This window comes from Helianthus annuus, chromosome 6 (assembly GCF_002127325.2).
Source record: "Helianthus annuus cultivar XRQ/B chromosome 6, HanXRQr2.0-SUNRISE, whole genome shotgun sequence".
NCBI lineage: Eukaryota > Viridiplantae > Streptophyta > Magnoliopsida > Asterales > Asteraceae > Helianthus > Helianthus annuus.
Genome location: NC_035438.2, coordinates 128,115,801 through 128,128,264, shown reverse-complemented (window position 1 = coordinate 128,128,264; position 12,464 = coordinate 128,115,801). Strand labels below are relative to the sequence as shown.

General features: G+C 33.9%; 2 long non-coding RNA genes across 2 annotated transcripts; one reads left to right on the top strand and one right to left on the bottom strand.

The window, feature by feature from the left end:
- Positions 1–338: 338 nt before the first annotated feature.
- Positions 339–2,443, top strand: LOC118479462. Its single transcript, XR_004859594.1, has 3 exons — positions 339–610; positions 1,632–1,712; positions 2,291–2,443. It is a non-coding gene; the product is annotated as an uncharacterized LOC118479462 (long non-coding RNA).
- Positions 2,444–10,511: 8,068 nt separating this feature from the next.
- Positions 10,512–12,034, bottom strand: LOC110891925. Its single transcript, XR_002565671.1, has 3 exons — positions 11,953–12,034; positions 10,991–11,069; positions 10,512–10,549 (listed from the first exon to the last, which is right to left on the bottom strand). It is a non-coding gene; the product is annotated as an uncharacterized LOC110891925 (long non-coding RNA).
- Between the last annotated feature and the right edge of the window lie 430 nt (positions 12,035–12,464).

The window sequence follows — 12,464 nt, the reverse complement described above, 5'->3', positions numbered from 1 at the left end:
TTTATTTGGTTAAAAATCAATATAGTTATTTATTTAATTAATCTAATTTAAAAGTTTATTTAGATATAAACTCGTTAGTTTATTAGAGTTTAAAAATGAGTTTTTAAGGTTGCATAACCTAACCAAGTTAACTTATATAGTTAGTTATTAAAGTTAAGGGTATAAACTTTGAAACTTAAGTTGCCGCCTAATCTAATTACGCATGCACATTCCTTTCCTTCCTTTTCTCGCCTGACTAATCGGTGATTGCCAATAGCTTACGCGTTTCCTTATATATAAAACCTTGAACATAGTCACCTTTCAATCTAGATACCGAGCCACGGTTTCGGAAACTTCAATGTTTCTAAACTCATAAACGTGTCTTTAAATCAAGCATCTCTAGCTCTATTTCGTCACCTCTCTCAAAAGTTAACCACCCTTTATCTTGCACTCTCACTGATTCGATAACAACCCACCGGAGTTCGAAGCTTCGTTTGAAGAACTAGCCGGAGATCCACTCATGTCGTTTTCGAGTTATAGCCCACCGAACACGCGGTCACCGGAGTTACAAGGAACTCACCGGAACGCCATAACTCCGACATCATCTAACCCCGACCATTCTTCGCAACCGGTACCACTATATTTGGTCTTCTGTTTAGTCTTTATCAATGTTTCCACTATATTTGGCCTTCTGTTTAGTCTTTATCAATGTTTCTTTTTAGATAGCAGAGTATTAAAAATCTTAGGATATAGCAATTAAAATTCTTCGTTTGATTTGGGGAATTCAAAGGTTTAGCAAAAGTGTGTTTAAATCAACAAGTTGTTAAAAAGGAAGAAGGAAACCTGGTCACCCCTTTTCCTATATCCTTATGCTTTGAAGTAATTTAAAGTCATGAACATGCATCAAGCTATTAAAATGTTAAGAAGACCCGATGATGATGAAAAAGAAAATCTAATTTTCTCATCCATTTAATCAGTTCCTTTATTTAAAGTTATGTATTTACTATTATAAATATTCATGAACCCATTAGTTAAATTAGTTGATCTAATATATTTTTGTAATTTAAAACAGGAATCATAATTATGTTATAGCAAAATATATATAGATATATTTTATGTGTTCTTGAATTAAACGAAGGTTAGACATCTACTTAACTAATTTTGTAAAAAAAAAAACAATCTTTTTTTTTTTTTTTTTTTTTAATATGGGTTTTTTTTTTTTTCTAAAACAGAAAATAATACACCGATCTAATATATAATTTTTATAAATTATAACAAACTTTTATCAAACCCGTTTGAACCCGAAAACTTTATAAAAGTATCTATTATTCACTAAGCATATCCTAAATTAATACACTTCATGTGTTACACTTATTTTATTTAAATGTTTTGAATAAAATAAAAATATAATCCTTATCCTTTCATGATTAGTTGGTAAGTTATTTGTGACGTAGATCATATTCACACCTCGTAACAGTTTTTTTTATTTTTTTTATTTTATTTTTCAAATAAATTTTTAAAATACAATCTCTTTAATCAAACCTAATAATTCCCGAGTCAAGCCTAGAATCCCTAATTGCCTATAGTCCTAGGATACGCTAGACCTCGATCTAAGTCCGTTACCAAACTAACTTTATTATTTAAACGTTTAGGGTAATTACTTTCATACTTTCGGGATTTCTGAACGCTTACTCTTGCGTTATTTTTTTCATGGAATCGCAAACGCAACCACTGTGAGTAGATCTTTTCCCCTTTTTGTCACTTTAACTTTTTGGGGTGTTTCATGTGTCACACTTTCTATGTTTCGTATACTTTTCAATAACATGCCAAGTTAAGTGTTATATGTGCTCATGGCCTATTTCGTACGTGCATTACGTGATATCATTTATATGCTATATGTGTTTACCACTTTGTGTCAAGTGTTTCATGGTATCGCTTTTCGCCTTTCGGGGCTTGAATCGCATCATTGTTTCATAGTATTGCTTTTCGCCTTTTGAGGCTTGAATCACATCATTGTTTCGCTTTTCGCCTTTCGGGGCTTGAATCGCATCATAGTATCGCTTTTCGCCTTTCGGGGCTTGAATCGCATCATTGTTTCATTTCTTATGGTTGTTATGTCATGTTACATTATTTACATATGATTGGTTGGTAATTGAATTAATTGATTTATGTCACCTATTACACTTAATATTGCATGTTAAATAATTTTTATTAAATAAAATCAAATAAACTTTTAAAGTTTAATAAAAACAAATAAAGATCTATTCACCAACCTTTGTTGACCCAAAAACTATTTTTACATATGATACAGGTGAACATGCTTGAAGAGAAGATTGGACATAGGATGGGCCTTAGTTAACAAGAAACGGATAAATGTATCTTAGTGATTATGATCAATGTCTCATTTGTAATTGTTTATTTGAATTAGTTGTTATGTGAAACATTTGTTATGAATAAATTATTATTTAAAACAAGTAATAGCAAGTCATAAGCTCTTCGGTTCAACCCAATCATGCCCCGATCACCTATTCCGCTGCGGGTCGGGGTGTGACATGCTAGGCATGCTCAGTCTACGAAGCAAAAAGGCAATTGAAATCATTGTGCTAGGCATGCAAAGTCAACATACGAAACAAAATGCAATTGAAATCATGTACTATATGTGTACTAGATGAACATAGCATGTATATATCATGAAAACATGAAAGTAACAATAAGCACATTTGTTTCACCCCAAAATATTTGCAAAAGTAAAAGATGCAAACTATGTACTCACTTAAAAGAGTCCTTGAATGAATGAATAAACAAAGCCCAAGAGATCAAGGAATCAAGTGTGTCCTAAAATCGGGTAACTATGTTAAAGTAACGGTACATAATAGGGGGAATCGGATAGAATGAGGTCTTGTAAGCCAAATGAGCGTTGGAACTCATATGGAATGTTTTAACAAAGTTTACATTCTGATTTGGAATGAATCCTAAGTGCTTTTGACCCGTTATGACCCGTTAAGGTAGTTTACGCTACTTTTTGGTTAAAGGGTTACCCCGGAGAATTTTATACCAACCAACCAAATAAAACAAGTTGTCACACCCTGGCTTTGCGGAAGCGTGGTTAATTTTGGTGTGACTTCTTAATACCATAGCTTAACCATAACAAGCTATATGAAATAAAAACCATGCAAGATCATCCATTAAATTAAGTTTTAAAAACCAAATACAACAACATTGTCTTAGGACGTTGACTCAAGCAACTGAAACTACAACCTGATAACATAAAACATTGTTCAGAAAACACAAACACCAACATGACATAAACGCAGTTTAAGGACTGTGACTTGTCCAGGTAAAAATCACATCCCCTAAACCTGGATGACCTCGTATCACTTTGCAGCGGGAAAACGTAACATACCGCGCCAGATCTTTAGTTCCCTGAAATACATGTAAGTTTGGAAAAATCAACAATAATGTTGAGCGAGTTCATGTGTAAGTGAGTAATAAAACCTTTGTATGTATAAAATCCTGGTATGTAGCAAATAAGGAAAAAGAGATCACCAATGGTTTGCAAGGCCATTGATATGTGTGAAGTGCAAGTAGGAAGACTCAAAACTAGCGGATTTATGCGTTGGGCACAAAGTCACCCGAGGTCCGTACTGTTGGGCCTGGGGCTGGGCTCGCTACACCCAGATAGATCTACCGCTCCTGTCCCTCGGTCCTACCCTGAGGATTAATGGCCTCAAGTTTCCGCCTACCCACTCACATGATCTAAGTAGTAAACCTCCTTACGCTAACCATACCATGTATAAAGTTCTCATAAATATAGTAACATGTATTTCACCCCCGCAGTTTAGAAAACTGAAAACAGTTAAGAGAAAAGGGGGACATCAACTCACAGTGGTGCGTCTCTACCAAGTATATCTCCTGATCAAGCAGCTGTGCGACGACCTACACGTACTAACTCTATTAGACGGACGACCGTACCTTAGCTTTGTGGTTTAAGTTTTTGAGAAATAGTTAGACAACTATTTCGTGTTTTCATTTTGTAAATACTTGGTAATTATTTTCCTTCCCAAGGACGGGGGATTTAATACATGTGCGTTCGTATAACTTTGAAATATATTATTAAGTCTCACTTAATATATATTCTATTTCTAACTCCAAAATATAAATATTTTCCCAAAAATATTATATTTTAATACATATGATTTTCCCAAAATAATACCTTGACAAAAAAACGCGTTCATAAATATTTCTTTAAAATGCGTAAGTTACGTTTTCGTATTATTTTGGAGTCGTTAACATGGTAATATTATTTTTACCCTAAAAATAACATTTATGTAGTTCACAAAATAATCATAAACATTTATACAAGTGATGTTACGGAAACATATATACTAAATATATATTTTAGCAAATTTTATTTTGTGAAAATCCCACCTCCGACACTTAGTAATTTTGTAATAACGATCGTGGCGAAATTTATATTTTTGAAAACAAGTTAAAAAAATGTATTTCTAACACTTGTGATGAAAATATTTCTAAGTGTTAGGTTTTTGGAAAAATTTCGCCAGAGTTTCCCCTGTAACTGGAGGTGGCCACGTTTTCAAGCGTATCATTTTCTTTTATAATCCAAATCAACAATTTTCTCATTCACAATAACAATTTCCAAACCATCAAACTAGTCAATATATATGTAAATCGCAACAAAATTACATGAACTTGTGGTTTGTCCAAAATATGGAGTAATTTCCATTACTTTCAGTGGATCTTTGCAATAATCTACTTGGTTTCTTGTGAATCTCGTTTTTAAAGAAAATATATTTTCACATCTTCTTGTAAAATTTGACAAAAATAGTTCTTTGTCGAAACTTAGTGTTACACAAGTGTTTACACACTTGTGTGCTTACAAAAATCACTTTTGTTTAGTAAAGATCCGGTTTAAGAAAATATGATTACACTTGACACTAGGTTCTTTGAAAATACCACTTGTAGATCCGTAGATCTACTAGTTTTGAACACTATTTCGTAAGTAAAATCGATTTTACACAAGTTCATGTTTAGTGTGTGGTAGAGTTTCATCATTTAACCCTTTTTACACTTGAACATACTCCATGTCATGATCCATGAACATGACCATCCGGGTTAGATGATGATCCGAGCTACCACAACATAGATCGGCACTAAATAATCACACAAAACAAGTCTTACAAGATTTACACAACAACATAGCTTTTAACCAACATCTTTAACTTTTTAGTAGACTTTTAACATATCATCTTGTAAGTTCATGAGTTTTAACCGTCATATTTCATTTTAACCACTTTAAAATAGATCAAGAGTGCGTTTATAGCAACTTACTACTAGCTCGAGGCTAGGGAAGAAACTAGTCGAAAAACACGTGGATAAAAGCAATGAGGTGAGGTCCTTCACGTTCCGAATGCACCAAGCTTCCTCGTATATGATCCTTGACACTTGAATGCACTTGAAATGAGAAGATGGAAATCGAAAGATGGATGGATGGTAGAGGGGGTGTTCGGCCGAGAGCTTAGGGAGAGGGAGAGAGAATGATGAAGTTCAAGTGTGGGTGGTGATTGTTATGTTGTGTTATGATAGTTACTTATAGGCAACTCAAACACAATTAACCAAAGGGTTTAGTGTTCACTTGATATGGGACAAGAAGGATTAGTTTAATCAAATGAAGGACAAGAGTGGGGTCACATAGTGACCGATTCGGTTGGGGGGGGGGGGTAACCTAGTCCAATTCCAACCAATAGTTAGGATAAAGTTAAGGGATTAGAAAGTTAACTCATATACTAGCGTGTTATGCATTATAGCGGGTGTTAGGGTATTCAGGGACCCTAACTGGCTCAGAAAAACAAAAACAATGTTAATGGCATTATTTTTATGTTCCGGGTAAAGTCCGGTTGTTCGGTTGGTTAGTGATCCGTTAAAGTGCTTAACAAAGCTTTAAAGTGTCGTTATTACTATTTTTAGTGACACAACTTGTTCCCGACACTTTGGAAAGTGTCTAGTAATATTTTCTCATGTTTTGGCACTTTATTAGTTAGCTAAATGCTGAATTTTTAATTAAAGTGCTGAATTTTGTACTTAGAGTACGTTTTAGGCACATCCGGTCACTGTAACTTATACCTAGTGACGCAATTCTACAACCCTTATATCCCTACACTCTCTACTAGTGTAGCAAAATATCTCTGGCTCATATAGGCCTTAGAGGTAGTGTCTGCCTGATGCTGGCTATATCAGCATGTTCAATAGGTTATCCGTTCATAGTGCTACTGTGCTTTTGTGCATCACGTTTGTCACTAAAGTTCTGTATGTAAATCATGGAGTGACAACAAAGAAAGTATGATGCAAGTAAGTGTACGTATCGGAATTCAAGTAGCAGTTTATCCACAATTTCAAGCAAGCACAGTAATTAAGCAGTAATTAAATATTAATTAAGTCGTACAGATACTTGATTTAGTGAGGGTTGTCACACAAGTGAGGGACAAAAACACCCCCCAGTTCTCAAGTATGACATGCCATACAAGAGTAAACAAATAAACACAAGAAACCACACGTTACCTAATACACCAATAGACCAGATAACATGAAAACGAAAAACCAAGACTATAATTAGCCACAATCGTCATCAGCCACCAAGAGGCCACGCGGTAACATCCAATCTTGTGTAACACGAGCTGTCTGTATAGAACTCCTAAACCTCATCGTATGGAGCTTCATTCGAACCATAGATAAGATGACCTCGATAAGTTGGTTTTTGTTCCTCCTTTTACTAGTAAACAGCCGTCTATTCCTTTCCTCCCACACAAAATAAGCCGTAGCCCCAACCACTAGCTTTGCAATAACATGACCAACTTTCTTCGATTCCGCTATGCCCACTAAGAAATCAAAAATAACGCTCCATTTATTCTGAATTGTATCCATACCTGCTTTGTCTCTAACACCATACCACACCTGTTTCGCATATTCGCATTCAAAAAACAAATGCTCATGGGAATCAGGCCCCAACGTACACAAAGAGCAGCATAAGAGATTCATATTCGCGTTGCCCGAGTTCCACTTACTCTTAACATCTTGTGTTTTCAATTTTTTGTGCACAATAAGCCACCTGAGTGTAGGATCGTTGAATCGATCTAAACGAGACAATCAGAAGAGTTCTTGACCAAATCAGAGGCGGAATTCATTGATTTGATCTTCATTCTGCTTGATATACACTTAGAAGTAGTTTAACTATTGATTGGATTGATATAACAATGTTTTACAGGCTTGGCAACACTTCGGTAGAGCTTCGCTACTGGAATCCAAAGTTACAAATGAAAGACACAAGACATATATATATAGTGTTGCCACTTCGTATGGACTGGCCACTTCGTGTGAAACAGCTGGTTTGGCTCAGTTTCCCAATTCTTTCGTACTACGTGTCCTGATCTATCAAACCTATTACAAGACTCGATACAAGACGAAGTCGACAGACATATGCACCAACAGACTCCCCCTTGGATGTTGACGAAGTCTTCAGTACGAGTCTTCAGTATGTCAAGTCTTCAGTCTTGATCAGTCTTCTCGCTCTTTCCAATGTATCTGACACTGTAAGCATCCTCAATCTATATCTTCTTCTCTTTCTCAGAATCTCAACCTAACTCTTCACATTCTCTTGATCAGATCTCTTGATTCCTTAAGATTTAACAGCATTAGCAGCTTCTATCTCGAACAATGTTCCAGGGTCTGAACCTGGCTCTCTAACATTCAGACTCCCCCTTGAATGTTGATCCAAATTCTGTGTCTGGCTTTTATGTCTTCAGACTCCCCCTTTCGATAAGCTAGGATCGCAGTCTGGAATTCACACGTTCCAAAAATCATAACCTGGCTCAAACTCTGCTCAGGCTTAGACACGGGAATCTAACTTTGCAGCTTTCACAGGTTCAGGACCGTTGCCTGGCTCTCCAAAGCAACAGGATCAGAAATCCGGCTTTATTCTGCATACTCAGGAGAATCCTCAGGAATCGGAACCTGGATTTTACAATGCTGCTTACCTGCATAAACTCTACCCAAAAGTAAATTTCACAAATTTTAAAATTTAACAATTTTAATTTTCGCTTACCACTTGAAAAATCAATCTCAAAACATCACTTGTTAGATTATGACATTTTTCAAATTTTATATTCACTTTACATCTCAAACACACTCTCCCAATCCGTAGTTGTTCATCATGTTTAGCACACGGAATTTTGAAAATCAACTTTTCAACATCAGTTGTCGAAAATAAGATGAAATAAAATTCTTTTTGAATTTTCAAAATTTTATGCTAAAACACCCCAGAAATCTTTTTGGATTTTGTTTCTAATGAAAAGCAATAAAGAAATATTTACAGATAATATTTTTTGTGAGTTTGTGTAAGAGGATCATATCAGTTTTTGACAAATCACTAGCACCGTTGAGCTTTAAACACTTTAAGTTCTAAACGTTTCACTTAGATTGTCAGTATACTGATCCACTTAAATTTTCACACAAAGTTCAACTGTTTCGAGATACGAGATTAGTGTTTTAAGAACTTAAACTTATTCGCGTGTCCCACCTCAGAATATACTCTCGTATCTAGACTCCTATATTCAGTCTTACAAGTGAATGTACACTAATGATATCTGTAAACGGGTAATGCGAGACCATGAGAGCTTAGGTTAGAACTTCCGTTCAATCAGAGAGATGATGGCTCGTCTTTTAGGTGTGCCCCGCTTGGGGATCTTTTCTTCAACAACACATGATTAGCATTTTTCAATGTTTCATCATTTTTTTATGCTGAGGGTGGGCTTTATGATTAAAGTAGTGCAGAATATTATAAGAGGACTAGGCTATTGCTCCCGCAAAATCAGAAGTCCTGGTATAATACCCCAGATATCATCACGCACAAAGACCTAGTATGTCAGAAATAGAAAGCCCTTCAAACAACATTTCAGGGGTTACCTATATATCCGAGAGATGTTCCCCACGAGATAAGTAAGTATTTGATATTTAGGTTTATATCTCGAAAACAATCTACTGAATGTATAAAAACCTACTGGCATATCATCAGTGAGACCGTTTATCACATTTGACTTTCCAATTCTTTAGCGTGTTGTGATAGTCCACTGATGTACTATCATTTCCTCTTTTTCACAACAAAACTCATTTTTAGATTTTATCATGTTTTTGGCTTTTTCAAATTTTCTAATGTTTTTGGATTTTCTGAAATTTCTTACTCCCCCTAAAATTCAAAACCATTTAAAGAAATTTGACAAACCGATGTGAATTGCTTCAATTCTCCATTCATTTGGCAAAAACAATCAGAACTCCCCTGACAACAAACTATTTTCCCATTATGATTTCAAAACACTTAAGTTTGTTTTAATCAAAATGGTTTTTTCGGAAAATTAGTTTTGTTGATTTCACATACCATTTGTAGGATCAGGGTTTCATCACATTGTTTTTTCAACCACTTGTAAAAACTATCACTTGTATGAAAGTTAAATCAAGTTCAACTTAATGACCTTGATTAACCACTTGTAGGTTCTTATCAACACTACCACTTGTAAATCGAAATATGACAGTTTTGAATTTTCAAGTAAAATACCACTTGTAAGTTTTACACACAAACATTTTTCAAGAATGATGCCGATTCCTGCTCCACGATTACCAACTTGGGAGCTCCGGCAAGTCAGGATTTTCAGTTAAAGAGATTCACCCAAGCCTGACGGTCCTTGGGTGATTTCGAGTCATCTTCACTCGGTTTCTGAACATTCCGTTTTGATTTAAAATTTGCAGCCCGCAATGGTGGAAAGTTAACATCATCCATTGACGGTACTGACTTTTCTCTTTTTAGCTCAACTTGTGGCTCCTCTGACTTTGACGAGTCAGTTTCATCGCCAGAAAGTGACTCCTTTGCTTCTGAAGAAACAAATTCATTGCCAGAAATTGGCTCCTTTGCTTCCGAAGAAACAAATTCATCGCAAGAAAGTGGAACCCAATCCAAACTGGATTTAGGTTTACCAAATTCATCAACATTTGTCATGAACGACCTTTCACAATTTCTTTTATATTCAAACACTTTTATAAAAATTTATCTGAAAACTTAACTTTCTTTGATTTTTTAACTGTTTGATTAACCAATTTTTCCTTTTTTATTTCTCGTTTGTCCTCAGATTTGTATCTGATGAATTCGTTTTACTTGACTGATCATTCTTTGTTGAGTAAAGCAATTCATCAGAACTTTTATCTGAATTAACTGTTGTATCCGAGGACAAAATCTTTTCAAGATACTCTCTTACTTTCTTTCTTTTCTGTCACACCCCAACCGATGGCGGAAACATCGGGATGAGACGAAGACGAGATTGCAAGAGACTTGTGTCAATATTTAAATAAACCCATTTCATTTCATGAATTTCAAATTGTCAAACATTACATAAAATCCAAATACAACATGTTCAAACATAAAAATATCAAATCATATTAAACCTAACACGTCTAAATGTGTTTCTAGGTATAATCGCTACTTCATTTCATAGCAATCATCATCTTCAACCTGTAACATGTTTAAAATACAATTCAATGCAAAAGCAAAGGCGAGTATACAAGTTTGATACTTACATAGAATAAAAAGATAAGTTTAAACGATTCCTCATAGCTAGCATGTGATTCGAGATAAACATTAAAGTCGGCACGTGTCTAACATATCAAACCAATGATGAAACGCAATATGCTCATGACATAACCACAAGTCTACGGGCGGTGCGTTAATCCTATAGCGCTATATATATCACGGATAGGCTCGTACGAAGTTAATGATAAGTCTAACACAAGATGTCCTCAACCCAAGTTTAAAGTATCAAGCAATCACGTATACAATCATGTTATAGGAACGTTTGTGCAATTAAGTAAAATGTTCATGTGTAAGTTTTGGTAAGTAAACATGTTACACCCCAAAAAGTGGTAAACATAAAGAGGGGAATTCGAGTATACTCACGTTGATTGCGTTGCGATTTCTTGTAAGAACGTACGAGTAAAGATTGGAACAATCCAAGAGAACGAACAAACGGTTTATCCTAGATGTGAAAAATACCACACGTAAATGATCTTATAAATTTTTCATACATTAAATAATATCTCTAAACTTTATGGTTTATAATCGGTTATATGTCATCCCCTTATTACATTTAATTGTCATAAAAGAATTATAGTTAAATATTTTATAATTGAAGGGAAATGAATTAAGAATAACAATAAAATAAGAAGAAAAACTGATAACTTGTGATTTAAAGTTTAAAAGAAAAGAACGAATTTACAATAAAAGAAAGGAAATGAAAAAGAAAAGAACATTTGGTAAAAATCTAGACACGTTCGATACATAACAAACTTTAAGTAAATAAACGAGAGAGAAAAGAAAGTTTATGGAATAGTTACATAACTGTCCGTTTTATGTGTAACAACTAAAATAAATTTTAGTTTAATCATACTATTTTCTTACAATATTAATGAATGTAGAATGAGCCCCGGCTATATAACAAATTATTATTTATTTGAAAAAAATAAGAAAAGAATTTCAATATATTTTGTGTTCGAAATAGAAACCTAATCTTTATATAAAAATTCTAAAGACAAAATGATTACATTAACCAAAATTTAATCAAAACACATGCGACCTCTTGAATATGTTAATTGACAAAGTGAAATCAATTTATAAGATAAAATAAAATATGCTACAAATTTCTAAAAGAAACAAAACTGTGATATTTAGAAAAATTAATGACATTATCACTAGCATTTCATATGTGCTAATCAACTCAATAGTCCTATTCTAAAACAAGGCACCCAAGTTCTAAGAAATACAATTTATTCAAAAAAAATATTAGGAATATATATCATGATTAAGTAAATAGAAGGAAACAAGGAAAAGAAAATATAAAAGAACAAAAAATTTAAGACTACCTTCTAAGAAGAAAATCCAAGAATAAAATGAATTCCAAAAATTTGTTGCTTTCTTGCTACACTAGAGAGTTTGAGAGAGAAGTATTGAGTGATTGATAAAAATGGGTGAAGGTAAACAATTATTTATAGTGTACTAATTATATAGAATAAATTTGGCTTTAATGATGGAAAGAAAGGTAACTTATTATGTTTTAACATGATTTATTTGAATATTAATGGTTTGGTCTATGGTTTTAATAAGTTTAGCAAGGTTTAATTGACATAATGGTGAGGTTAAACACAATAATGGTGAGGTTTGATTGACCTTTAAGTTGTTCGGTTACTAGTTTGGTCTATGGTGTTTTGAATTCCCGTGATTACCACATAAAATGTTCGGTTACTAGTTTCCATTAGATGTATTTCATAGAGAAAATAAACTCCCATTCATTATAATCATTGAATTAGTAGTATTGCTTTAAAATCTGAGTATTATTATACTACCCTAACTTATAAATATATAAAATTAGTCAAAA